The sequence below is a fragment of the Ctenopharyngodon idella genome, chromosome 7 (genome assembly GCF_019924925.1).
Source record: "Ctenopharyngodon idella isolate HZGC_01 chromosome 7, HZGC01, whole genome shotgun sequence".
Classification (NCBI taxonomy): Eukaryota; Metazoa; Chordata; class Actinopteri; order Cypriniformes; family Xenocyprididae; genus Ctenopharyngodon; species Ctenopharyngodon idella.
In genome coordinates this window covers 17,533,069-17,558,639 of record NC_067226.1, presented here as the reverse complement: position 1 = coordinate 17,558,639, position 25,571 = coordinate 17,533,069, and positions in this window count along the sequence as shown.

The window sequence follows — 25,571 nt, the reverse complement described above, 5'->3', positions numbered from 1 at the left end:
GTAATACCCATGTCATTATACAAATTTGTGTCCTCATAAATCACAAAAATGCACACACTCACACACACACACTGGTATTCCTATCATTATGAGGACATTCCATAGCCATAATGATTTTTATAATGTACAAACTGTATATTCTATCCCCTAACCCTAAAACTACCCATCACAGAAAATGTTCTGCATTTGTACATTTTCAAAAAACAAACAAAAAAAAACATAGCTTAATATGACTTATAAGCTGTTTTCCTTACGAGGACCAAAAAAATGAAAAGAATCAAAGTGTTACCACTGAATTACATCAACAGCAAATTTTATCAATCCATCATGATTATCTATTTATTATCTTGATCCTTCTTTCCCTGTCTGTGACCCATTTTGCTCTTTCCTTTCCGACAATCTACTTACGGTGTGCTTGCCTTCCTGTCTCTTTCGTCCTCTTTTCTCCTCTCCTTCTTTCTAAAGGAGGTTCATCAACCGGCTTGTTGTACAGAGCAGTAATTAGCAGTGCATGCTTGTATTAATTAGTGGTGAGTGATCTCGTTTTATTAATATGAACTGGAGTGCGATGGGGTAGGAGCCAGAACAATGGGGCGGGTGATTCGGTGGCCTCGCTATCGGCTGACCTCTCTGTGCTGCCGAGACACGGGACAGCCAAATGGTTAAACCTATTATTAAACATTTTATGCTAATGCTGTTTGTTTTATAAGCAAATTAACGGTGCAGATTTGCCGAAAACAGGTGCTGTGGTGTGAATGCGTACTAAATGATGTGATACTGGAGGAATTAATTAGAGCCTGTGCGGTAATTAGATGCAATAATTTGTGTGATTAGCGGGCTGTTTAAGAAGGAAGACACACTCGCAAGTTAATGTGCATATGCACACACACACTGTTTCTTCTTCATGCATATGCTGTGCATGCTTGGATGGGACAGTTGTTGTCCCGAACCACAATAGAGAGAGAGTTTGTGAGATGAGAAACTTCCTATCGCGTACTTTAGAAATGTTTCATTAAAAAATGCTGAGGTGGCTATAGCTAATTACCAAAACGAGCCTGTGGTTGGGGGCTCGCTCATTCCTTTTTAATTCCTTTCCTCTTGTCCTTCCCCTTTTTTTCCTTAAGTCAAAAAACCTCCTTACCTCAAAGCGAAAGGGAAGCTTCTCCACGCAGCACTTCTAAATTTGGAAAGGGTTTCATGATAAAAGACAGAACCTGTTTCCCCCCCTTCTCATCCTTCCTTCTGTTCTTTTCATTACATATTATTAAAATCATAAAGTGCATAATTAATTTTTGCAGATGCAGTGCATTCGGAGCTCATTCGTATTCAGTTAATAAGGCGGCTCTGGAGTTAGGTGGAAAAGATCCTGGAGAAGTTTGGAGAAAAGATGAGATGGACACAGATAGACAAGTGAACAGAAACACAGAAAAAAAAAAAAGAAAAAATAAATCAGACACTCATTCAATCAAAATGAGTAAAGTTGCAGAAGACTGGAATTTTGTTGATAGTTCGGACAGTTTTGGTGCTTATGTTCTCATCCCATGATTCTTGCCAACAATAACACAGGTTTAAACTTCAAGTTTCAAACACACCTCTCCGGCTGGGGTGACGGTCATCCTCTCAGGCCGTTACTGACACTGTGTGTGAACTCATCGTTCTGGAGATAAATCTTCCTGTGTTTCAAACAGAGCCAAATTCAGGCTCACTTTTTATGGCCAATGGGACACATCCCGTTCCAGCCCCCCGCCATTCCTCAAGCATCACAGGCTAACGGTGATTGAAACCACTTGTTGATGAGTGTGTATCCTCTGGGCTGCACTTTATTGTTTTTATTTGAGGCAGATGCACAAGAGGAGATTTGACTGACACCCAATAAGCTCAAAATCACCTCGTCTAACCCCTCTACAACTAACTTGTAACACTCTCCCTTTCAGACCGCCAACACTTCATGGTGTTAACATCCATCTCGTAATCAAAACTTCAGAGATAAGGAAAAGCCAGTATTATTTGGGGAATAGATTTCTTTTGGTTACTCTTCATTTGTGTTTATAGGATAGTTCACCCAAAAATGAAAATTCTGCCATCATGTTGTTCCAAAACAGTATATATATATATTTTTTTTTTAATTAACTTTCTGAATCGTAAAATTTTTGATGGAATGGACTTTCAATGGAGGGGCAGAAATCTCTCAAGCTTCATTAAATATATCTCATTTATGCTTTAAAGAAAAAAGAATGACATGAGTGTAAGTAAATGATGATGGCATTTTTTAATCTCTTTAACCCTGGAATGTGTGCTCTATTATTCAGTTGAGTGTTTTAGCCTTCCTGAATTTACTCCACTGGGCCATGGACTAGTATGGACATGAACACGTTCAATATGTTTTTTTTAAAACTCAAGCAGGACAAATGCCTTCTGACATGCTGGCATATCCATTTTAGTTGTTTCAGCCTTTTGTCTTTTGTTGTTTTTATTGGCATTTCCAACTTCTTCTTTGAGAAGTCTGAACAGACCAACCATGAGTGTTGCCACGCATGCACCCACCAATTAGTTCACACAGTCACAAGTTACACACTTAGGATTCAAAATTTGGGCTAACATAAAAATCCAACAAGAAGTCCAAGAGGATTCAAGAAGTTTTTTTTTTATTTTATTTTTTTTATAAATGGTGATACTTTATTCAGCAAGGATATGTTAAGTTGATTAAATGGTTAGTTTACCCAGAAATAAAAATTTCTGTCATTAATTACTCACCCTCATGTTGTTTCACACCCACAAGACAACACAGCCTACACAACTACCACTTTCAAGCCCCAGAAAGGTAGTAAAGACGTCATAAAAGTAATCCATGTGATCCGTGTGGTTTAACCTCAATTTTATGAAGTGTATTTTGAGTACAAAGAGTGTACAAAGAGTACTTTGCACAAAAAAACAAAACAAAAAAAAAACATAATTTATCACTTTATTTACAAAATATTAATCTCCAACGTGCGTTCTTACCAACCCCAAACTTTTGAACGGTAGTGTAGCATGTAGTATGTTTTTTTGTTTTTTTTTTAAATTATGTATCCTGTCCATCTTCAGTCTGTTTTGTAGAATGTCATTCCAAACATCATTTGTTCAGTGGCAGTAAAAAAAAAGCCTGTGGGGGAACACACCCCTTACACACCGTACCTGCTGTAATTGTGGAATAACAAGAGCAACCTGGGGGACGCAATTTGTCATCTGTTGTATTAGGCGAAAAAAAAGTGAGAAACATGTATTGCTCTTTTCCTTAATGACCACTTCCTATTCTCCTTCCCTTGGTGGAGCTTTGATATGTCGCTCATTTAAAATATGCATATGTAAAAAAAAAAAAAAAAAAGAAAAAAAGCCACGTAAACACGGACAGACACAAACAATAAAATGTGTGTAAGGCCCAAATACGTGGATGTTGTTACGGGAAGAAAAGCGCTAATGAACGAACAAGCTGAGATGAGGTGCTCAGTTTATGAATCATTTATGTCATTATGACAAATGACATTGTAACCTTAAAAGGCCTTAGAATATGAATTTATACAGAGCAGAAGTGTATGGTAGGAGAGTGTTCCCTGTAGAAATCAAGTAGAACTTGGTTAAACATGAAATTCATATTGGCTTCCTAAAGCTGAATTAGACAGGGGGGCCACACAGAGCTCATAGGAGACCGCCGAACATGAATTATTACCAAATATAATTTCAGCTATTAGTTCACCATGCCGAGTATCAATCACTAGCATCTGAGGTGGAAATTAATATTTTGTGGAAGAAAATAGAGCGAGAGTAAGATGGGGACTCATTTTACTAGATTTCTATATTTTTTCTAACACTTTTTTTTTTTTTTTTAACTCCTGTGGAGTCTGACATTTTTATATGTGGTGTTGGGATGAGTCTGACCCATTACCATACAGATTATCCATTGAGAACACTTACATAGAGAAAATTAACATGAACAGAATAAAAGAAAAATGGTAAAACAAAAAGAAGTGGAAGAGGAAAAAAAGATTATGTGTAACATACCATCCTTTCCGGTTTTGTTGAATCGCTGCCAGGGTCTATGTTTTGTCTCGAACGGAAAGGGAAAATAGTTTTAGAGGGAAATCCTGTGATATCACTGCCTACTTTTGGGTGGCTGGTATCTTGGTTTCTTTCAGTTCTCTGTATGGTTGCCTCTGAGGAATGAGAGGGATCAGGATCAAGCTGAACCATAACATGACGCTCCGTAGAAAGAATTTAAATACGTGCATTAAAGGGGACATATCTTGAAGCAATTTTTTTTCTTGATCTTCTAAGACAAGCGTTCATTGTATTATGAAAGTATGAAAGAACTTTTAGAAGTCAGAACTTCCCCAGTACAAAATATGCCCAAATGGAAACTGAGCCTTCTGACAATGGTAAGAGTAAAATGTGAGAAAGTCCACTAAACCTTGTTACATACGAATTTTGCATTCAACATAACTTTGCAGCACAGTGTCATAGAGACAATGGGGTGGGCTCATTTTATTCAGGCAACCACTCGGTCTCTCAGGATCATTGTGAAGCTATTAAGCCACGCTCTAGCAACCATTTACAGCACCCTAGCAACCGATCCCATACACTGCCATTATAAATGGCCCAGATAGGGATCTTTGCAGCACAATGTCATAGAGACATCGGGGTGGGCTCATTTTCATCATGAAGCTACCAAGACACGCCCTAGCAACCAGTTAGAGCACCCTAGCAACAAGTTCCATACACTTCCATTCAAAGAGATCAAAAGGGATATCTTCGGATAGAAGTGTCATAGAAACATGAGCGTGGGCCTGTTTGACTCAGGCAGCTAACAGCCAATCACAAATCACCTTCACTACTTCCTAGCCACACCCTAGTAGCCATTGTTGAGCACCTTAGCAACCCATACACAGAGAGGAATATCTTCAAATCTGAATATCATACAGGCATGGGGGTTGTTTATATCATTTATACTGACAATCAGTCTTTATAGTAGGCTTGTTCAACTTCATGCAGCGCTGCACAGACCGACCGGCGTCTGACTTGAAGAAGTGTATGCCGGTTAGAAATTTTGTCTGACTTGAGACAGTGGCGACGCCATGTGACTGTGACGTATGGCATCAAAGTACTGCGAGAACGATTCGAGAGCAGACGGCTGAGACGGCCGGGCAGCTTCTCAAGAGGAGCTGCACGGGCTCTGATGATGACACAGCTGTTTCATGATTGGCCGAATTCACATGACAACGTTCACGTGTGTTTCGTGTTTATTCTGAAACCTTCAGTTCCACTAATGCTCACAAATCTGTATTTTTATAACATTTAAAGCTCTTTTCATGTAGTCGCGATGTTATATTTATATCAAAATAAAACTGACAAATAACGTAGACCCCACTACATTGGTATTTAAATAGTATGCTTATGTTGAACTTTATTCTTGTACAAACAGATGTTGTAAGCAGTACATAAAGTATTGAATGAAAATGTCTTTGAAACATCTGTATATTAGTCAAATATTGCATTTATTTAACTTCAGCTGTAATAAAGTATGCAAACGCAGCGCGAGCGTCACTACGAGAAACAGAAAGTGTCTGACTTCACGCCTCCGTTTTTAGCTCCTCCTCGACTCCACGCGGCAGCTCTCCCCAATCGGTTGCATCCAGCCACAGCCAATGTTGAACACACCTAGTATCATCAATGGCAGCTGCCATGTCACCCCCTGGCAACCAAACAGAGTTCCCTAGCAACTGTTTAGCAAGACCTGTATTTCTGCATCAGAACATCGTACAGGCACTCTTTTGACTCATGCTAGCAAACAGGACTTTTAACATGCTAGTCATGTTAGCAGTGAATAGCTACATGCTAATAGCAATTAGCTAAAGGTTAAAACATATCAAAAATATTAAATAAAACATATTAGTAACATGCTAATCATGTTAACACAATGCCTAATTGTGTTAGCATCATGATAACAACATGTTAATTGTGTTAGCATCATGCTAGCAACATGCTAATCATGTTAACATCTTGGTTAGCATCATGCTAGCAACATGAGAATCATGTTAGCATCTTGCTTAGCATCATGCTAACAACATGCTCAGAGTATCGTAGAGACATGTGGGTGAGCTTTTTTGACTCAAGACAGTGTAGTTGCGTACGGCAAGCACCATTCACATTTTCTTCATATATTCTTCAGATATCGTGATATATTGTTGTCATGTATTCTTTTGGCCACGATAACCGTGTAGTGAAAAATCTGATATCGTGATATCCCTAAGTGAAACAATAATTCTATTATAGTTTAATGCATACAGGTGTTTTTGTACAAGTGTTTTTGAAAGAATCTCTTTTGTTCACCAAAGCAGAATTTAGTTAATCAAAAATACAGTAAAAACAGCAATATTGTAAAATATTATTACAATTTAAAATAATTGTTTTCTATTTTAATATATTTTAAAATATAATTTATTCCTGTGATCAAAGCTGAATTTTCAGCATCATTACTCCGGTCTTCAGTGTCACATGATCCTTCAGAAATCATTCTAATATGCTGATCTGCTGCTCAAGAAACATTTCTTATTATTATCAAAGCTGAAAACAGGTGTGCTGCTTAATATTTTTGAGAAAACCATGATGCTTTTTTTTTAAAGATTCTTTGATGAAAAGAAAGTTCAAAATGAGTTCAAAATAACATTTATTTATAGATGAAGTCTTTACTGTCACTTTTGATTAATCTAAAGCATCCTTGCTGAATAAAGAAAAAAAAAAATCTTACTGTCCCCAAACCTTTGAGTGGCATAGTGTCTTCACCCTGCTCCTGGAGACCCACTGTCCTGTAAAGTTCATTTCCAGCCAGCTTCAGCACACCTGCATGTGAATTTTCAAGTAACTCTGCAGGACAGTGGGTCCCAGGAGCAGGGTTGAAGACCTCTGGTATAGTGTATGTATTTGGGTATGAACAAAAGTGAGTCAAAGGACATAATCATAATATTATCCTTATTATCATAAATTATGCTCAATCCATTGATCTATGATAGTAATAGGCAAAAAGTTTTTAAAGTTCTAATGGGACAATCTGCTCATGTGAGAATTTTCAGTTGTAGCCTAACTGTAAATGCTGGGAGGCCCATTGCTGCAGAATGAAAGGCTATTGCACATCCTTTCCATAGCTGCACATTACATCTGTGTTGTTTTGGCTTGATTGCATGTGAAAGTGAAGGAAAAAAGGAACAGGAAGGTTTTACTGTACAGTATACGAAACTGGTCATTTGGCCTCTAATGGCTACTCTAGTTTGATTGCTTTGCACTTGTGTTTTTTGTTCCATTCATTGTTTTGTGCAGCAACCTCTGGTTAAATGTGTGGTAGGACCATAGACTGTTTAAAACAATGGACGTAGTGTCCGTGACGTCATCCATACATTTCTGAAGAGCATTTTTGAAGCCCAAAGTGGGTCGCTGCGATCTTGGCAGCACGTCACCGCGCGTCACTCCCGTGTCACTCCCGTATAACCGAAAATGGGCAAACAGGCCGGATGTGAGTGGAGTTAACAGACAGCAGACAAACGGCTAGTAGTGGCAGCAGCGGCAATCTACCTGTCACTCAAGTGGCCACGGCCTTAATTATGCTGAACTTTAAGGGGCCGTTTACACAACACCGTTTTCAACTAAAAATGGAAAACTTTTTATGTGTTTTGGCCGTTCATTTACACTGGTGGCCTGAAAACGCAAACTTCTGAAAACGGGTTTCAAAGTGCAAGTTTTTGAAAACGGTCTCCATGTAAACAACAAAATCGCGTATCTGTGCAAACTTTGACGTCATGCACGTGCACATTACATCTTCAGTCTATAGTGTTTCATCGCCATCTATTGGCCTGACAGCAGAATACAGCGTTTTTAGTCATTTTCACGGATTCGTATGAATGGGGATCGTTTTGACAACGGTGTTGTCTGTACGCGGAAAACTCAAAGGAAAAACTTCTCTGTTTTAAGCATATCGTTGTTGTGTGAATGTACCCTAAGGCTTAATATAATTTAAACGGATGAGTTATTAACATATAAAAAATTCACCCCAATAACAGTTGTCATGAAGGGCAAAATTAGCTGGCCAATATAGACCAAAACCACTTTTCGTACCAGGCTGTAAAAAATTTTTTGACTCCCTTTTGGAGCCTGTCTCTAGCGGCCAGTCGATGAATTGCAGTTTAAGTCACTTCCGTGCTGGATTCAAGAGAGAGACCGGAAGGTTGCTGCTTGGGTAGGACTCTGGACTCAACCGAATGCATTTCGTCCTGATTAACGTGATGCCTGTCAGCTTGGTGAGACGTTCCCCCACGACCCCTCTAGACCGGACCCCCTTTGCTGCTACTCCTAATAGACGTGAAACACTCCAGTCAATAATTTTTTCTACTTGTCTTCATCCCTCTCTCTCTCTCTCTCTCTCTCTCTCTCTCTCTCTTTCTCAGATTGCTGCATGTCAGGAGGAGGTTCACATCGGAAAGTTCAGCCAAATGTTATCTAGCACAGGGAGGTTTCAAAGGGGAGGCCCGTTGCTCCCCCTCTTCCAACTTCTAGTTTCTGACTCTCTCTCTCACTCTCTCCCTGTGTCTCTCGCCCAATCTCCCCACCCCCCCGGCTGCCTTTCAAACTCGCAGCCAATAAGTGTCTGTGATAACATCAACAGCTGTCAAAGACCCAGGCAACTGTGCTTGTCTCGTAAACCCAAACACCTGTACTCTCTCATTCTTTTGATTGTTATCCCTCATACACACGCACACACACTGCTCTGCTCTCTATCACTCACATTGGTTTGATTTGCCTGTCAGAAAGAAGGGGTTGTGCCAAGATCTGTGGAGCCATGCGGAGGGGTGTGTGTGGGTGTATTCCATGACGGGAGGGGGGAATTTATAAACTGAGTGAGAGATATAGACAAAAAGAGAGAGAGAGAGAGAGAGGCAGCGAGCATCTCTTCAAAAGTTTGGCACAGTTTGAAAGAAGAACTGGGGGTTTATGGAGAGGATGTCACAACAAACTATACTACGTCACCCCTTTTTTCACTCCTCTACTTCATTGTCTTGTTTAATATCGAGGGGAAAGTGTTTGTGTGTGTGTGTGTGTGTGTGTGTGTGTGCGCGTGTGCGCGTGTGTGTGTCAACATATGTTTGTATTTAAATGCCAGTCTCATCAGTACCTTTCGCCTCATGCACACCCACCACCTGTCAGTCTCCAGATGCGTGTCTCTCCCACCATCGGTCTACAGTACTCTTCCTTGGGCTACCCAATCCAAGGCTGTGACCATGTCTTGAACATTAGGGGGGATGGTAGTAATGGTCTTTGTTTAAAGGAATAAAATAATTATAGGATTTAAAGGGATTTGGAATAAAGAAATAGAAAGACAAACATTAGAAAAACTTGAACAATTTATTGTAAAGTAATGCATTTGAACTGTTTGCAAATACTATTTTTAATTTAAAATGCACTAGTGTTGTCACGGTACTGGAATTTCCAACAATATGATACCTTGAAAAATATCAATATTTGATACCATTTTCGATACCATGGGGAAAACTGCCATGTATATTGCCATGAGGATAATTTATAATTTTTTTTTATTTTTTTTTTTATATAATTTGGGTAATTTTGTTGTAATAGCTTACACATTGCACATGGAGGCTATTTGAATTGTTGAGCTACATTTACAAAAAAAAAAAAAAAAGTTTTCAGTTTTTCAGTTGGGTCTTACAGTAGTATTCAGGTAAGAAATGAAAGTAATCAAATGTAAAATAACACTGGATAGTTTTCACTGTAAAAATGAAATGCAGATTAATGCTTACAATTAAAGTTACAAAAGTTATTCTGTCAAGAGCAGGGAGTGATTTTCTTTGTCTTTTGTTCTTTTATTAACATGACAGACAGCAGCAGGTTTATTAGACTGCTGTCACTTTAAGAGCTTATGCATGGATCCAATATACTGTTAAACACTGTGTGTTTCTTTCAAATATTTACATTTCAAAACTGACTGTATTTACCTGAATACTCAGCAAGACAGGCATTTTGACATAATTGTGTATGTATTTGACTGTTTAAGCGCAATAAGCCATGAAAAAGAAGTCAATTTGGTACTCACAGCTGTTTGAGAGGCAGCTTTATGCGACCGCCACTCATATAGATCAGTGGTGCACGCGCTTTTGGGGTGAGCGCCAAACCTGCTGGAATGACTAAAATTATGCACGATACAAGCATTATTCATCTGGAGCGAATGAGATGAGTGAGTGAGTGGAGGCGGGTGTGTGTCAGTTTGCCGTCAGAGAGATAAGACAGTGAGAATGCGCAGCTAGTATCGGTGTATCGATACTGCAGAAAAGGAGTATTGAACCATTTCAGATATTTCAGTATCGATACATATTGAAATATAGATATTTTTGACAACACTAATATGCACACATTTACACATTCATATTGGTTATGTCTACATTAATCCTGATACCTTTTTTTTTTTTTTACGTTTTGACCTACACTGAGACGTTGTTTTTGTCCTGTGAAAACGCTTTCCAAAGTGGATAAATTTGAAAATGCAGTTTTTGAGTTGTGGACTGTAAGAATGGAGGTATTTGAAAACTCTGACACATGTTTAGCCATGTGACCATATTGAACCTGTAGAGGTATATACAAAGTTCTGTCATGAAACTTTAGACGGCGCAGGCTGAGTCTTTAGCTCAATCATTCTCTATAGGGCATAGTTGATCATGCGGTTCCTGCTGTATCAGTAGCCAATGTTTAACCTTGAAATACTTGGTCAGCATTTGCTGTAACCATTGTATTTTAGACCATAAGTGGAATGGCGATTGAGTATGACCTGAATGCACCAGTAAGTGGTTGGATATTTTGCTAATAAAATGTTTCTGCTAGAAAATAGTGTGAGTACTTTGTCTGGTCTCTCTGTATCATCTCAGTGAGCTTTTATGTTTTACGCATACACAGTAAAATGATTTAAGCATTTTCTGATGTTTCAGTGTGGACAAGAAACTTTTGGAAAACACTTGAAAATGCTAACGTGAACGGAGAGCATTCTGGAACGAAAACACCATTTTCAAATGTATCCCAATTAATTAAGTCGTATCCTTAATAGTGTGCATAATATGCCAGAAAGGGCTCTTTTAATGTTTCTTTTCTCATCACATTCAGCTATGAATTACATGAATCATGTAATGTTTTCAATTCAAAATGGAGAAATTTGACAAAAATTCAAGTGGTTTGCATCACTTGACATTACTGTTAGTCGATTAAAATTTCTATCGTAAAACAGTCATCAAATATTAGAGACTTGTCCCCCTCAAAGTCTTTGGTGAGCATAGCCCTGGCGTAATCCACCTTACCCTAAAGGCTTTGGCTCCCATCACCGCCGCTGTCATGCTAGGCTGCTATATCCATCATTTAGTCAATGAGAAGTAATGACAGAGTAGAGCAAAACAACAGCAGTCTGTCTGCGGGTTCCTGTTTGAAGGGAAACACACCAGGTTGCTATGAGGCACAGCCCCAGTGGAGCAGGACTGGGGCCACAGACACTGAGGCATTCTGGGATTTGAGACCGATTCAGTCTTTATGATCAGGTGCTGACTAGAAACGAACAGGCTGCTTCGTGGCGGTTTTGATGTTGTCAATGTTGACATCATGTAACAGGGATTTGAATATTCATGATCCAGGGAAAAAAGGGCGGTGTCTTTGGACAGAAAGAGAGAGAGAGAGGCTGCGGCGGAGACAGGAAGTTCTCAATCACGGCCCAGAGGAAACATGTTGTGTGTGAGTGTGTGAGCAAGAAAGCAGAGGAGAAAAAGAATGAGTGAGAGTAATGAGAAAGAGTTTGTCAAGGGTGAGCTGTTTGTTATTCTGATTTATGTGTCAGACACATTAATGGTGGAATGGCACGCAGTCGTTCTCCTCCTCCACGATTGCGAGCTACTGATGGCCACATTGCAGAGAGACAGAGAGCTGCTACTCACACTCAGTCTTCCTCCATTTGAGTGTGTGGTTATCTGTGATCATGCAGGATTCAGCATGTGTTAAGGTTTAACCCGTGACTAATCGCATTGCCTGTGCTGTACCGCGGCTGTGTTCTGTGAACACTGACCCTCCAGTCTTGGACTCCGTAAAGACCACACAGCATAGTCTACTTGTTCTAATAGAATTCCTGGAGCTCGAACAATAAAACATGGTGCTAACATCAGTTCAATTGCTAGGGAATTCGTGAACTGATAAAATGTTAGTCTATGAATAAAATTATGTAAAACTTTTTCTTTTTCTTTTTTTTTCTTATATAACTCACAGGAATAAATTTCATTTTATAATCTATTAAAATAGAAAATGGTTATTTTACCTTAAATATTTTATTTAACTTGTATACTACTGCTTTACTGTATTTTTGATCAAATAAATGCTGCCTTGTTGAGCATCAGAGAGTTACTGACCCCAAACTATCTAGAGGCATGTTTTTTTTTTTTTTTTTTTTTTTTTTTTTTTTTTACATATTTGTAGTTTTTTATTTTTATTTTGTTTTGTTTGTTTATCCATTTTTTGGTTCATTAAATTTTTTGAAATAATAAATCACCATCTTTTTTTTAATTAATTTGAGATAATTTATTATATTAATTTGACTTTTTTTCGTTTGAATTCGATATAAAATATAATTTTATGAAGGATTCTAACAAACAAAAAATAATGAAAATTGTCTAACATGCTAACATGTATGAAAGTTGTCATCTATGATATTTAACTGCATGTCACAGCGCTCCGGTTCACCAGAACACAGCTCGTCTTTCCAATAATGGATGTTTTATGACAATCGGCTGCCACATTTGCTGGCACTGGAGAAAATGTGAGGAGAAAAAAAAAAAAATTCTATAAAATTCCAGGATTGAAGTGTCACAATAAGAAATCCAATGGTATAAGCAATTTATATCTTAACACATAGTTCATATTGTTTAAGGCACAACGTATATATGTCAGCAGAGACATAAAATATGGCTTTAATACACCATTACAGACAAAAGAGGGGGTAGGGAGAGGAAATATTTCTGCTTCATTTTTTCTGTTCAAACTCAAGAGGGTTTGCTCTTTTTATTACCACTAAAAACGCTAAAGACTTGAGATGGGTCTCGTTTCAGGCGCTCTTTTTTTTTTATCTCTGCCAGCCACGGATGCCAAGAACAAACAAATGGCAGTGAAATATATGACACATAAACACAAACCCAAACGTGGAAGTATTTGACCTTTTCTTTCTCTCTGATCCTAGTTTCAACATGAAAGAACAAAAACAAGCTCTGCCGCCCATGCAGGTGCGGCTTGAGACTGACAGTAGTAGTTGTTTGACACAAGCTTATTCATTTTAACCTCTTGAAATGAGAGATTAAAAGCTGTGTCTATGCGCTTTATGTGCGATAAACAGGAAATTTTGTATGTGCTTCATCTTTAGCATAAAGTCATTACTGCCAACAATAGTACAGAACATCCACATAAGGCCAGAATGGATAATTAAATATACAAAGACAGTTGTATTAATTCAATTTATGCACATTAGGAACAAGTTAGCCAAAGGTCCAGGTCTGTGTGTCTGAACAGTGTCTCCCCTGGGATTTGTAAGAACCCATCATGGGCACCCAGCACAGCTGCACTCTTCTCCTCTGTGCTCGTGGAACAAAGTAAAATGCCTGACATGGTTTTTTTCTTCTTCTTCTCTGTCTCACTTGTTCTACCTCCTTTGTTGAAATCTCAGGTTCATGAAACAGAGGCCTAAGGGTAGAGATAGAGGCGGTGCACTGTAAACATTTGGTAATTAGGAGCCTGGAATATCCGCTATCATTGCATATTTTATTCCGCCAATAAGGGAGGTAAAGGGGGCTGTTGTCTTTCTCTTTCTTTCTTTCTTTTTTTTTTTTTTTTTTTTTTGTCGCCACCTTTCCCACTGTCAGCCACTCTTGTGGTACACTTGTGGTACGTAGGGTTGATCATCCTGTGACTGAGGCCCCTGGCATCATTAAAGTTAATTAAAAGCATTTTCACAGGCACATCCCAAGCTACGGCCTGCTGACTACGATGAAGTGCACCACAGCGCCCCCTCAGGGCTTAATGAACAGCACCAACCCATTCTGTGGCGATCTTAAAGGGATAATTCATCTAAAAAAAAATAAAAAAATAAAAAATAAAAATCCTTACATCATTTACACCTAAAAAATAAATCATCATTTACTCGCAATCATGTCATTCCAAACCTGTATGACTGTATCTGTATTTTGTCTATACAAAAAGTCATTGGGGATCAAAACAACATTGGACCCCATTGACTGTATGAAACATTATACACTGCCAGTCAAAAGTTTGGGGTCAGTAAGAATTATTGATTGATTGACTGACTGACTGACTGACTGACTGATTGATTGATTGAAAGAAATTCACATTTATAATGTTACAAAAGCTTTGTATTTCAGATAAATGCTGTTCTTTTGAACTTTCTTTTCATCAAAGAATCCTTAAAAAATGTACAACAGTTTTCAACATTGATAATAATAATAAATGTTTCTTCAGCAGCAAATCAGCATATTAGTTTGATTTCTGAAGGATCATGTGACACTAAAACTGGAGTAATGATGCTGAAAATTCAGCTTTGATCGCAGGAATAAATTACATTTTCCAAACTATTCAAATAGAAAAGTTATTATAAATTGTAAAAATATTTCACAATAGGCCTATTACTGTTTTTGCTGTATTTTGGATCAGATAAGTGCAGACTTGCTGAGTAGAAGAGACTTCTTTTAAAAAACATTAAAAAGAGAGCACTTCTGTTTCCAACTTGTCCTCCAATCAATACGCCCATATAGGTCGTTTGTGACTTCCTTGAAATACGACCCATAAGAGCATTTACTAAAGTTGCGCCTCTATCGACAACAGGACACTTTAATTTTAATGCATTGTTCCCTTTTATCTGCGTCATGTTTTGGGTTTTGCGTAGCTCAATTGACAGAGCATTGCGATATACAACAATATGCAATCACGTGATCATGCGATCATGGGTTTGATCCCAGGGAACGCATGTGCTCATAAAGTGTATATGCACTATAAATCACTAAGGGTAGGTTTAGGGGTGGGGTAGATGTAGTCGTTAATAAAAAAATGATTTTTGCTAAATGGAAATAACAAATAGCGGGTAAGGGACAGTGTAAAAAGTCCACACATTGCATTTAAATGAACACGCATTTTGATTGGTAACAACGGTCATTGGATACGTCATTTCATTATGACAGACGTAACACTGTCATTATTTTTACTCCAGCTAGAGGGCGCATGACTTTAAAATGTAAATATAGGTCATAAAAAGGTGCTTGAAAAAATGACCTATAGGGTGTTTTTTGGAGGAGGACAGTCTCTCTGTTTCATGTTCTTGATTGCTGATCGTTCACTCAGCACACATGCGTCATTTGGATTAAAACTAAATCGTATATGTAAGTAAAAACTTGAACTGTTATCTGATTTATGTATAATGAGTGGTTCCCTACATTATTACAGGACAAGAAGTTTACTGCGCACAGACATCTGAAGTGCGCGCCCAGAAAGCCGCGTCTAGACAGTGCTTGAACACTGAATTGAATTCTCTTTCACGTCTTTTTGCACTTGAACTGACGAATTCACACAAAATTATGTAAAAATGCCCGTTTGGGTGAGTATCCTTGTACACATAGTTGGTAATGTCTTAAGTGAACGTAAAAGGTTGAGAAATAAAATGTACACAGTATATTTGTTCCGTGGTACATTCGGTCTTAAAGGGACAGCAGCTTAATAAACATGCTGTCTGTGTTTTTAATGTTAATCAAACAACAAAGGACAAAGAAATCACTCACTGCTCTTGACTGAATAACTTTTGTAACTTTAATAAAAATGAATCTATATTTAATTTATACAGTGAAAATGCAGTGTTACATTTAATTACTTCATTCAAATTCTGTACCTGAAAATACTGTTAGACCAACATGAAAACCTGAAAACAATTTCATTTGTATATTTGATCTATTGAATTTATTTGTGGTATTTGTAATTGGATTATTTGTTCTTATTTTATTACTGACTGTTTACTTGTCCTTAATTATAATTTTACTTTAATTAGACTAGTACCTTCGCATTGAGCTCTGCTGAAGCAGCTCTAAATATGCACTGTGCTATTAAATGAAAGATCAAATATGATAGAGCAGTTCATATTCTTTTGGTTTCTCTACCTAATATATTTAAAAATTACAAATGCAATGATAATACAGGTATTGGTATAGGTATCGGCGAGTACCAAAAATTGAATGTATTGGTATCGGCCTAGTTCTGGAAAAAGCAGTACATCCTTAGTTGCATCCTTAGTTATTAACATATATACTGTATAGGTTAACATATATCAATTTTATATACAGTATATATATATGTGTATATATATATATATATATATATATATATACTGTATATAACATTGATTTTGAGCAAGTACATAACCAGCCAGTGTTCAAAATCTCCTTACCTTAGTCCGATTCACAACGGTAAGCTTGTAATAATGTTCCTAATGCGGGTGGTACTGGTGTTTTTTCGTGGGAAATTCAAGCATGTCACCGGTTGTCTTTGCGTCATTGCGTCACGTCTGTTAAAGAAGGAGTCCCAGCTAGAATGGTTATATCGCATGTGAGGTGGATCATTTATAACCTTTTCTCACAGCATCTGCAATAATTCAACTTATCATTTGGATGGCAGTTTGTATTGTATGACAAATTAACGTTAGAGATTAGACTGTACAGAAATTTAAATCTACAGGTAACGCTAATACACACAAAATACACATAGTCACGCAATGCTGATTTTGTTAACAATAACAATTTGAGAACAAAGTATAACAATAATAATAATTTTCATGGTTTGACATGATCCATGCTAAGCGATCGTTAGATTTAATCACCATACCAATTTATTGTAATGTTTTTTTTTTCTTAGTTGGTCAGAACAAAAGTGGCAGACATGTTACTTACTTGTTCAGATGACATTTTCCGGTGAAAATTCTTACTTTGGTCATACTTCAAGACGTAGAATCTGTGATTCTGAAGTACAGTATCCACACCAGTGTGGTGACTGACAGCAAACATTAAGATTCATCCGCACTGAGGAGTCGTGCCGAGGCACAACCCACGTAAAGATGATAATTCCGCAAACAAATGCAATAGCAGATTTCAAACAGAGATGGCAACAAAGAGGCAAAGCTTACAGACTGCAGCTGTAACCTGTTAGCATTCCACTGTACCACCCGCTGTACTGTACAAATACCATTCAAAAGAGACCATAGGAATGCTAAAGGGTATATATACAGTACAGGTGCATCTCAATAAATTAGAATGTCGTGGAAAAGTTCATTTATTTCAGTAATTCAACTCAAATTGTGGAACTCGTGTATTAAATAAATTCAGTGCACACAGACTGAAGTACTTTAAGTCTTTGGTTCTTTTAATTGTGATTTTGGCTCACATTTAACAAAAACCCACCAATTCACTATCTCAATAAATTAGAATACTTCATAAGATCAATAAAAAAAAAAAAAAAAAAAGATATTTTAAACAGAAATGTCAGGCTTCTGAAAAGTATGTTCATTTCTATGCACTCAATACTTGGTTGGGCCTCCTTTTGCATGAATTACTGCATCAATGCAGCGTGGCATGGAGGCAATCAGTCTGTGGCACTGCTCAGGTGTAATGGAAGCCCAGGTTGCTTTGATAGTGGCCTTCAGGTCATCTGCATTGTTGGGTCTGGTGTCTCTCATCTTCCTCTTGACAATACCCCATAGATTCTCTATGGGGTTCAGGTCAGGCGAATTTGCTGGCCAATCAAGCACAGTAACACCATGGTCATTGAACCAGCTTTTGGTACCTTTGGCAGTGTGGGCAGGTGCCAAATCCTGCTGGAAAATGAAATCAGCATCTCCATAAAGCTTGTCAGCAGAAGGAAGCATGAAGTGCTCTAAAATTTCCTGGTAGATGGCTGTGTTGACTGTGGACTTCAGAAAACACAGTGGACCAACACCAGCAGATGACATGGCAGTCCAAATCATCACTGACTGTGGAAACTTCACACTGGACATGGTTTCTGTGCCTCTCCACTCTTCCTCCAGACTCTGGGACCTTGATTTCCAAATGAAATGCAAAATTTACTTTCATCTGAAAAGAGGACTTTGGACCACTGAGCAACAGTCCAGTTCTTTTTCTCTTTAGCCCAGGTAAGCTGTTTCTTCTGACGTTGTCTTTGGTTCAGAAGTGGCTTGGTTCGTGGAATGTGACAGTTGTAGCCCATTTCATGAAGACGTCCATGTGCAGTGGCTCTTGATGCACTGACTCCAGCTTCAGTCCACTCCTTTTGAAGCTCTCCTAAGTTCTTAAATCGGCTTCGCCTGACAATCTTCTCAAGCCTGCGGTCATTCCTTTCACTTGTACACCTTTTCCTACCACACTTTTTCCTTCCAGTCAACTTTCCATGAATATGCTTTGGCACAGCCAGCTCTTTCAGCAATGACCCTCTGTGGCTTACCCTCATTGTAGAGCATCTTGATGATCGTCTTCTGGACAACTGTCAAGTCAGCAGACTTCCCCATGACTGCTGTTGGGATTACTGACCTAAACCCAGTATTTATACCCTGAGAATGGTAATTTAATAGAATTTGAAATTAAATATTCTAATAATTTGAGATACTGATTTTTTGATTTTGAAGCTGTAATCATCAATATGAAAACAAATAAGTCTGGAAATATCTAAATACAGTGTCTAATAAATCTAGAATATATTTAAGTTTTACTGTTTGAATTAAATTACAGAAAAAAAATAACTTTTTCATGATATTCTAATTTATTGAGATACACCTGTATGTATATATATATATATATATATATATATATATATATATGTATGTATATATATATATATGTATGTATATATATATATATATATATGAACTGCTGTGTTAATATGAATTGTCTGTATTGATTTTTCCACAGTATTTTAAAGTACACCTTGCATTGTGTTGTGTTTTAGGGTTAAAAGAAATGGCTATAATGTCATGGCAGGAAAATTACCAACACCTTTTCCGTTTTTATCTTTTTTCTTTTGTTTTTTTCTCGCACATGCTTGGAACCACATTATGGTTCAAAATGAATCTGAATGCTACACTAAAAAAAAAAAACAACAACAACAAAAAACACCACAATAAATTTCACAGTATAACTCTGTCACAAGATTGTCGACTATCATGTGTGATCTCAGTGCTTCAGCTAGCTTTTACAGTGACAGCCTTTGCAATTCCGTACCAGTCGAACTTGTACCCGAAATGCTTTGTGTTAGCTTCACACACATGCTCTCGTGTATTAGCATAAGACACAGCCGTGTGCAAAACGAACCGGTCAGGATGTGTCTGATTTCAGTTCTGATTGAAGATCAGAAGATGAGATCTGCATCAGCTCTGTGGGCAGTGGTGGTTTGTTGGTGGTGGCAGTGGCACAAAGGCTGTCATTGTTTTAATGGGAGGCGGGCCATGCTGGGCTGTAATTAGCTTGCTGCAGGTTGCTGGGCCCAGCTCATTTGTGTCAGGCAGCGGGGTAATTGTGTTGTAAAGTGCGGGGCGAGTGAGTGATGGCGTAGGCCAGCGCTGCAGGTGATTTGTGGGGCTGTGGCCTTGCTATACGCATTACTAAGCCATCTTGATGTATTTACTTATGACATGCAAATAAAATCAGAGAATCAAGAGTGCGGACAGCCCGTGCTAAGATACTGGCAGAACGGTGATACGAGAATGAGAGAGAGGGAAATATGGAGGTATATATTTGTGTTTTTATGTATTGTTATAGTGCCATAAAGAGCTGAGTGAATTAAAGTGGGAGGAGGGGTAGGTGTGAGCTTGTTTATATGCACAAGAAAGCTTAATAAAAACAGGTTTGTGTGTGTGTGTGTGTGTGTGTCTGTGTGCGTGTTTGCTGCAGGCTAGTGTACTATGTCTGCTCTTCTTCCTGATGTTGGGAGCTGTGTAAGAACAGACACTGCAGGCAGGCCCTCAGGCAATCCTCAGGGCCTTTAAGACAACAGAGATACACTCACCTGTTGTTACACACACACACACACACACACGCACACACGCACACACACATACATAAATAGTGAAATGCACAACACCCATACGAATCTGAGGCAGTAAGAATGAATTGATTCATCCACCTTTCAGTTGGCCAGTCTCCCTCTCGATTTCGTCTCTCTTTTTTTGAGACCACTTAATTCCCACGAATCCACTCAAACAGCAGTAGTACTTCAATCAGAGATTAAATAAAAAAGGAATGAAAGGCAGGACAAAAACATACCTCTAGGAATGCAATGGCTAAATCAAAGCTGAGGTGCGGCGGAGAGGTAGCTATTAGCACTACATGCATTTATTATGAGATACAGTAGGCAGGGTTTAATTATATGATGAAGTTGGCCTGGTGTATTTTGCTGCGAGTGACACAGGTTTATGCAAAGCCAGTCATTATCACTGTCAGGGAGAGGGAGAGCCAGGTTCCGCTTTCATGGCTGAAGGTGTCATTAGAGCTGTCTGAGATCATGCCTGAGCCTTCCTGTGCATCCTTACACATCGCTTTAACACTGTAAAGCTTGACATATGAAATAATAGTCAGAAATATATATATTTTTACAATGGAGTTTTATGGCTTTTATGGCCCATATACACTATAAAAATGTTTTTTTCGAAGTTGTTGTTTCAGACTCCACAATTATTTAGAGGCCCAAACTAAGCAAAAATATGCAGTTTGGTGCAGATGATGCTATCTATATGGTCAAAAATTAAAATGAAATTGAGAGATGTAAATCCATGAGATTCTAATAACAATATATCAGACTACTTACATAAAACATAAATATCAGTTGTCACTCTATATCTCTCAATAATGTCTTAGTAAGATTATATTTAAATGCTTAGTTTTATTATCAAAGCTCTGTAGTTTTAATTGTGGCAAAACATAACGCAGTGCAATTACAATGATGATTGAGATATGTACACATAAACATTCCTCAAAAGCCTGATGTGTCATATATGTAAACTAAAATTTGCTTCAGTCCAGTAAATGTTCATGTTGAAATATTACTAACAATTATAAAAGTTACTTACTGTGACGAGCAGGACGGGCGAGAGCCGTGAGGGAACGGCGCGAGGCCGGTGACGCGAGAGTTAACAAGCTCCACCTGTGAGGCGCACCGGCCTCGCGCCGTTCCCTCACGGCTCTCGCCCGCCCTGCTCGTCACACTTACATTTACTCTATAAAAACTATTAAAGATTTCACAGCAAAAATACATGTATAACACAACCTGAAGGTTGACATTTTTACAATTATACTAAAAGGCCTTTAACTTGCTAAAAAGTATAAACTATTAATCAGAGGGCAGAAGGCATAGTAGATTCTATTACAACAGGTTTTTCAGCAGTTTTGATCATGTTGTTTAGAGGCTTTAGAAATTCATGTATCAAGTATTATGCAGGCTTTATAGGGTTAATGTGTGAATGCACTATATTCCCCATTTTGCAGAGAATTTTTGACATTGTCTCAACCAAAGCAATTCAACTTTTACCTTAATTCCCAAGCATGTCATTGTCAATAAACTTTTATGAATCCTTCTGATACTCTGCTAAGCTTCAGCCACTTTCCCTGGCTGTTTGATAGTAATGTAGCTTGAACAAAGAGGAGGACTCTGTCTGGTCTGTGCACTGAGACCACATAATATCACTAGCAGGGTGCGGAGGGGGTTCGAGACCGCCACATGACCCTGTGCTGTTAACTGAAGGAGAGCGTCAGGGCTTGATTTCATTTGCTATGATAACAGTCATTTCCTCCTGTCAGACAGCACACAAACAGCTTGTCCCTCTCCAGCCAGCAGGCTTCAGTTAAGGCCACAGAGAGAGGATTCACCCTGTCATCATGTTTACTTGATCTATTTCCTTTTTAATTAGTTACTTTCCTTCATTCGTTTGCAGTATAGAAACATATACTAGGTAGTGTGATAGTTAGCATGATGATAACAATGGGTGACTTACCATATATATATATATATATATATATAGATATATATATTTATAAAACGGTTAGTTCCTGTCCTTGATTCTGATTGGTCAATGGCTGTTTTATTCACGATAAAACACGGCTATGACCCCTTTACCAAACAGTTCTGTGTATCACTTCACAACACCCTTAGAAACCACACTTAGCAACGTAAACTATATGTTCTGAATTGACATTGTTCATTGAAGCTTACTGTATTATGTAGAAGAGTATTATGAGAAAGAGATCGAGTGAGCGAGTTTATTACCTGCATTCAGATTTAGCATTTTCCTTCAGGTCAGTCCTATGTTCATAATAAAAAACCTGTTTAAATATTCAATGTATTATCTTGTCCTTTTAACAGTTAAGGGGTTTTCCCGTGACTGACAGTGCTAATCAAAGCATTTGTCAATTGCGTCTTGTTCCGTTTTCAAAACAATTCAGTCTTTACAATATAAAAGTCTTTGCTACTGACTGACACACTCATAAGGACAATCTTTGCCGCCATCTAATGGCGTGAAAATGTAACCTCAGTTGCTGTTCACGGTCAGGGACTATTTTTTCCGGTGGAAGGAAGGCTTTTAGAAAAAGTTTACTTCATGAAAGTTGCATTGATACATATTTCTGGCTTTAAGATTTGTATTGTGTGATAACCGTTTTATAAAAGCAATAAGGTACTCGAGGCTAGTGCTGTATCGTGAATAAGTCACGGTTGTACCTTATTGCTTACATATAATACAGACACACACACGCTCGTGACAATGCAAGTAACCTAAATGGAGATATTAAATGTTTAATTTTTATTAATATATCAAGGTAATATTACCATGTTATCATATTATCGTAATGTCACACACCACGTGTTTACTATAGTACAGCGGTACAAGAAGATCTATATATAACCACAGATGTAACCAAGGTTTTCATTCAGTTTCATCTTTCTGACCTGGCTTTTTTTTTTATTAATCAACACAATATTAACATTCTAGTAAATATTATTAATTAAAAAGAAACTCCGATTACAAAATTAGTAAGTAATAGCGTTAATCAATAACTACTATTTTTTCATACCTCCCACAGGACTACTAAGAACTACCATATACAGATTCATAATTAATGTGAATAATGCATAATGTATAATTAATTCTTAAGTGAAGATCACGGTAACCCGCTAGTAATGACTCAAGTGTTACCAAATCCTTCAGAAGAAATTACAAATTATTTGGAACAGTATTCTAAAGTGCAAAGCATCCTTCATCCTTGATCATTGAAAGCTTCTGAGGTTTTTGTAGTGGATGCTCCAAACAAACTCAGACCATCTTAACTAAAACAAGCTTTGTGAACACAAAGTGCTCCAGTTACACTTTAAAAACTTTGTTTTTGTAATTCCAAATATGTACAATTGTTTGTGTTATTAGTTACATCAGATTGTGTTTGTCTAATTGAGTAAATTAAGATCAGACCACATTTTATGAGTAATCAATGTAGAAATTCTGATATTTTCAAAAGGTTCACAAACTTATTCTCAACACTGTAGCAAGATCAATTGCAAAATTTTCACAGTTCGATTAAACAAATGTTAAAACCTGTAGCTTGGTACCTAAATAGAGTAGCAGAACTGCAGAATTAACACTACCACATCTCTTTTTTCCAATCCATTTGTAATTTCAGAAAGCATTTAAAGAGAGAGATCGAGAGAAAATTTAAAGAGAGAGAGAGTGGGGATAGAAAGAGGTGTCAGACTGATCCTGTACTCTTGTCTTTCAAACTCTCATTGAAAGTTCTGCATCTCACTCTTTCATTGTACTTTTTATTCTCTTTACCCCCTGCTCTCTTTGCCCTCCCAATTCTTCTCTTGCCATGGTTAAAGAATGACAAGAGCGAATGATCAAAACCTCCAGCTCTTTTTACCCTTGTCCATCACTCTGCATTGTGTGCCTCTCTTTCTATCTCACTGTCTGTTCCTTCCTCTCTTTCAGCTGACAGGCTTTAGCTTCAGAATGAATCAAGTTCTCTTCTCGTCTCCTCCACGTGACCTCATTCCTTCTGCAAACACTCTACAATTAACAATCAGATGACAAGGAGTGAATGTAAATTATAATATATTCCCTTTGTATATTGAAATGTATACATAATTTTTAGATAATTATTCTCCTTTCTTTCTTTCTTTCTTTCTTTCTTTCTTTCTTTCTTTCTTTCTTTCTTTTTATGCTACCATTCAAATGTTTGGGGTCGGTATTTTGTAATGTTTTGAAAGTAGTATTTTATCCTTGTAAAGGCTGCATTTATTTGATAAAAATATATATTTTAAAATGTGATTTGTTTTTATGATGATAAAGCTGAATTTTCAATAGCCATTACTCCAGTCTTCAGTGTCAAGTTGTTATAACTAATTGCAACAATCACTTTTTTTTTTTACAGAAATCATTCTAATAAGCTGATTTGGTGTACAAGAAACATTTCTTATTGTCAATGTTAAAAATAGTTGTGTTGCTTAACATTTTTGTGGGAAGCTTGATGGATTTTTTTTTCAGGATTCTTATATAGAAAGTTCTAAAAACAGCATTAAAGGGGTTATAAAATGCCACTTTTACAAGATGTAAAAAAAACTCTCTGATGTCCCCAGAGTTTTTATAGCATGTTAAATTTGTCACTTTTTGAGGGTGAGCAAAAACGCTCCATTTTTTGTGTGTCCCTTTAAATGCAAATGAGCTGCTGCTCTCAAGAAGAGGGCGGAGTTTCAAGAGCTTGTGTTAGCTAACTTAATCTGATCTTAATGTCATTGATTAGCATATTCTGTCATGATAATCTATAAATCGCTCATGTGGGAACTATTGTAAGATGCCTACAGAGCCAGAGAATATATGCTGCATGAAGATAGAACAGGTATAGTTTAGTTTAATTAAGGTTATGTTGTCATCTTGCTTTTATGACATGCTATTGCATGTGTGTTATGTACTGTATTGCAATAACATGGCCTCACCCCTTTGTTGCGTGTTCCCGGGTGCAGGGTTTATGTACATTTTAGGGTTAGTGATGTCACTAAGCCGGTAAGAAGCTCGTTATAGTTCCTACCAACCGTTTGTTGTTTTCCTTAAAAAGCGATTTCTTTAAAAGAAAATATCTCCCTTTGCTTTGAACTTTGAGCGTCACAACTTTGCAGATGTTTATGCTCAAACAGCAACATTACACACTAACTAAAGTTAAAAAAGTGAAATCATAATCAACCACCCCTTTAAAAAATATATATAAATCATTTGTAACATTATACATGTATTTATTGTCACTTTATTGCTAAAAAATTACCACAAACTTTTACTCTATAAAATATAATAAAACAAAATAAAAATGGACTGCTTTATACTCTCTCTCTATTTCTCTGGCCCTCATCTTACATAAAAATGCATACACACTCTCTGCTAAGGGTTCTTTCAATCA